Consider the following 5,021-nt stretch of genomic DNA (forward strand, 5'->3'; position numbering starts at 1 on the left):
TATTTATTTATTTGGCATTTGTGTTGTTCAACTTTATTCTTAGTGGATGCAAAGTAAAGAAGTGGAGCAAATGTGCTATTCTTGCAAACAATAATTAAAATAAGTAGATTTCTCATATCTAACAAAAACGTTGACTGATTTAAACATTCTAAGGAGAGAGGTTTAAAGATTGTTCAGCTACATAAAAAACAACTTGTAGAATGTTATTCTTACACAGAACTGACCTGTTTATAGAGGGCTGCAACATAAGGATTTCCAACAATTGATTTGGTTCCTTCTTGTAGCTGGTGGATCCTGTAGCATTCTCCAATCACAATCTAAAGAAAACATTTGTTTGTACAAACGGAAAAAAAACTGATTACAACAACATGATGATGTTTTATGACGTTTCTGAATATCACACTGGTACATTTACATGCACAAAACCATGCAATACTATGATATTTAAGGCTTATTTTATATCATGCAAAAAATCAACTTCAGGCTGGGACGTAAAATTTAGTGGAAAAAATGACAGAGAAGAATGAGTGAGAGTCGCACACAGACAAACATACACAATAAGCATGGCCTGCCTTTCCATTAGGCAGTTTGAATGGGATGGAAGATGGAGAAAGGGTGCTACTCTATAGTGCACTCAGTGTGTATGATAAAGTGTGAAGGCAATGAGGAAATAAAAAGAAAATTCAACAAATAATCAAGGCTGGAAAAGTAACTAGGTCTAACTTGACTTTGATGTAAGGATGCTGTACTGAACTTTATCTGCTAAAATGTTTAAATCCAGCAGGCTATTTTTGACATCTATGGTTCTGGGTAGAACTGGGGTCCACAGAAACATCTCTAATATTCTTAACAGAGCAAAGCTCAAAGCACAGAGATGTCAATCAAGCCTTTACATCATGGATACATAACTGTTGGGCCAGCTACAAGCCCAGTTCATGTGCACACATTTGCACCATTTATCCTCCTTCATACGGCCCATTATACATCCACTTACTATGGTCCTAATTTGAAGCTAAACAATTATCCAACAAAGTTAAGTCAGGTCCTCTCAACGGTTACTTTGTGTTGAAAAGTTTCGTCTTTCATCCAAAGACTTCATCAGTCCGAGGAGCCACAACAAATTCAGTCTCATAAATAGCACACTCACATAGTGGGCCAACCAGTTTGGTGGTGATAAGATGGTTTCTGGAGTCTGCTCTCTCCCCGGTTGACTCTTTTGAGGCAGCCATGGCCAAAGTGACTCAAAACGATCTTGCGATCAAGTTTATCTCTGCATATGGATATTTGTCATTTACAGGAATGGCCACCCAAGTTTCACTTAAAAACAGCATTTTGTGAAAAGGGTCTAAGAGACTTGCATCCAAAATGAATAAAAATGCAGATGTACAGTATTTCTGTGTTTGTATGTGCTTCTGTCAATGAATTGTTCAGATCAGAACAAAATAAAATCACAGGTGGCTGGTATACAGGCCACAAATGTTTATTTGGGTTATCAGCATTTTTATTCAGACCTTTGCTTCACTTCTCTTTCTCATGGTTTTAGTTTATTTCTGTGCCTACTTGTCTTGGACCAGACAAGCCATTTCTGATAAATCCATAGGGTCCATTGTTTAATGTATAATTTTTTTATTTACTGGTAATCAATTTTGGCCAGGTGTCCTCAGACTATTTCTGTGAGTAGTCATCTGACCTAAAACATTTTATTGTTATGCATGATAATCCATTGTTTTGGATGGATGGTCCCTTTTTTGCATGTGTAAAGTCAGTTTCTGAGAATGCAACAGGAGGCTGGCTTTAAACACATCAGTGGGGGCTATTTATAAGACAGATCTGGGTTGGCATGCTTCAGACTGATTAAGTCTTTCAGATGAAAGATGAAACGTTTCTCCCTAAAAGGAAACATTCCAGATGACCTGATTTAACTTATATTTTTTTTTTGTATTTATCTACCTGGATTGAGCTTACAAACCTTTTATATATATATAAGTTTAATGGCTTCATTTGGACATTGCTGCGTAGTGTTTTTAGAATGTTGCCTTTTTGTTGGAAACTGTTTTTTATGATACTTTGTAGAAACACAGCCAAGCAGACATGGATATGTCTTAACCAACAAAACAATTGTAATTTTTTTGTGTTTGAAGGCAAGAATCTGCTTTAGAATCTGTATGTATACTTGTGTATGTATACGTATGTGCAATTGCATTACAGAGTGTTTAGGTGTTGGGGCTTGTTAAAGGAGTTGTGTTGGCATGGCAGTAGATGCCACTAATAGAAGGCAGCTGTGTAGAACACGCCAACTTTGCCCACACGTGAGGAAACTAACTAGCACAAGCTCAAGCTCCTGCTTTCAATAAGCAGAAGAGCTGAGCTGGTATAGAGTGCACATATATGTGTGTGCGTATGTGTGTGTGTGCCTGCTGAGCTGATGGCAAGGAGACGGCAGCGAGATGGCGACTTTGTCTGGGAACATATGAGGGAACTATGGCATGCTGAGTCTGGGGGCTGTAAGGATCACCCACCCTACCCATGTGGCACTAATTGAAATACACCCACCAAAAGTCATCATGATTTCCAGTAGGCCTGAAACCCCCTTTAATTTACTTGCACAACAATAGCACTATTCTCAATATCCAAGTAAAGTTCCTGTAATTGTAGTAAAACCTGATGCTGTGAGACACCGCAGGCTACCAGAGATACACCACCATCCGAAGGTAAAGGCAAATTCCACAAAAGTATGGCACAGGACACAGAGGCCATAGAGGTACCATGGAGCCAGGGTGTAAAAGTGTAAAAAAAAAATGTCGGAAAATGGCCCAGGACAATCTCACCTATGCACCATATGTTCCCTAATCTCTTTTGGAGGCCTCTCACTACCACTAACTTACTTGAGCAAGCAACGTACAAAAACATTGGAGGATGTCTGAAAGAAGAAAAGGAGGAGTGAAGTGTGATGGAGAAAACGGTATGGAATGAAGAGGAGACACATACATCGCCTTCATGGGGATAAAACTAATGATAAATAACTAAAACTTCTATGGGTTTGTCAAAAGATAGATATCTAAGTATTTAAAAATACTGAAGCAGTAAAAATGGAGGTGTGAAGGTTGACTTACAGAGAAGATGCCAATAAGAATGCCAACGCCACAAAGCACGGCATCACTAATGGTGTCTCCCTCTTTTCGGGGGAAGCGAATGGACTCGTCCGAACAGTAAAACCCGCGCTGGTATGGCTTTATGGTGCTAGTCTCAATGATCAGGAAAGGCAGGCTAGCTACAAAAGACACAAAGAGAGAGAAGACAGGAAGAGGGAGAAAAGAAAGAAAGCATAAACGCACTAGGTAAGTGACACAGACATGAACAGGAGAAAACACGAGCAGCACAAGCAGCATGCTGGCACCAGGGGATCATGGGATATCAGAAAAAGGATGAGCTTGAGGATGTCAAGTGTGAACACCTATATATGTGACGAGTGACAGTTTTCCAAAATGGATGTAAATGTTGTTTTAAAAAAAAAATACATAAAATTTTCCAGTCTTTTGTAGCAAATCCATCAGAAATGCACCTAAACAGTTCTACAAAGCCAAATCCAATTTCCATTTTTTGAAAAAGCCTCTGACTTGTCAATTCTGGTATTGACCATTTTCAAGTTTTTAAAAATTCTGATATTTTTATAATTATAAATAGCCTTTAAAAAAAAGGAACATTTATCAAAACTTATTTAAATGAAAAATAAATTGTTTTCTTCAAAACAGCACCTGATTACATGGCTCTCTGTCTTGGATACTGGTAGTCTACAAAAAATATTGTTTGGGTTATTAGACAGAGGAATTTGCAAACAGAAATAGGACATATCATAAAGTATACCTTTATAAATCAAAACAAAGCTTTAAACTGTTTAATCACTTCCAATCACCACTCAGTTCACGTGCATTTTTGATCGTCAACCGTAAAAAAAAACATGAACCTCAAGCCCTCCCTGTTTCTGTCTCATTACTTCCACAGCTGAGCACTTTAGGGGCATTTATGGACTTACGGACACCACGGGCAGTGTCAAGCCAACAGAAGTGAGCACTGAAGAGGGTACGGTGCTGCTCTTATAGGGGTAGTTGAGGCTGGAGTCACTGCAGTAAAAACCCCTCTGGTATGGATGAACAGAGGAACGATGCAGAACCAGGCTCGGCAGCATAGCTACACACACATATACACATACGGATAACTATGAACCCACTTGCACGTACACATACATACCAGCCTAACTTGTAGACAAACCTAACATTGGGAATATACAATTTTAAATCTACTTACCTGTTAGCTGTAGAAAAAAGTACAGTTAAAACCCACATTAGCACATAAAACCTTCACAGGCGAGCTCATCCTCACATTACACAAAACTGTTTACACAGCAAAGACTGCTGCTGCTTCTGTTGACTATTAAGCTCCATCTTTTAGTACCACTGAGTTCTGACAGAGCAAACAGACACTAACACCCACAGGTCCACTTTTAAATACAAAGGAAACCAATCACCAATGTGTCAGTGCAGTGTAAGTTTTTTGGACAGCGTAGTGTTAAAAAGCCCAAATGTCCATTAAAAGATCCGGTCATTTTTAGAAATAACCAATTTTTGTCTTCAACAACCTCCTTCTATTCAAATTTCAAACAAATCCACCAATGTCCAAGATAAACTGACAGAGAAAAGAGGAGCTACAACATACAGCTGGACATATTCTATCAAATATTTGCTTTGAAAAGCACACAACCACACAAGTGTGATCGTATATCACATTTGGTCCCAACTAGGGATGTATGATATTATTGGCATGGTATTGGTATCGGCCGACATTAGCGTTAAAGTTCAATATCGGACATTGGCCATTTCATTAAAATAACTCACCAATATAAAAGGTGCTGTTTTTGACTGCAGCGGCTGCACAACATGATGATGTCGTGTGCACCTACCTGATCTCACGGCGGAGAGGAAAATTCAAAATGTCAGCGGTGTGGAAGTTTTATTTTTTGTTGG

General features: G+C 38.7%; 1 long non-coding RNA gene across 1 annotated transcript; it reads right to left on the minus strand.

The window, feature by feature from the left end:
- Positions 1-240: 240 nt before the first annotated feature.
- On the minus strand, positions 241-4,194 carry LOC119408039. The gene is made up of 3 exons (XR_005186704.1): positions 4,034-4,194; positions 3,114-3,271; positions 241-317 (listed from the first exon to the last, which is right to left on the minus strand). It is a non-coding gene; the product is annotated as an uncharacterized LOC119408039 (long non-coding RNA).
- Positions 4,195-5,021: the final 827 nt, after the last annotated feature.

This window comes from Nematolebias whitei, chromosome 3 (assembly GCF_014905685.2).
Source record: "Nematolebias whitei isolate Nwh7 chromosome 3, NemWhi1, whole genome shotgun sequence".
Lineage (NCBI taxonomy): Eukaryota > Metazoa > Chordata > Actinopteri > Cyprinodontiformes > Rivulidae > Nematolebias > Nematolebias whitei.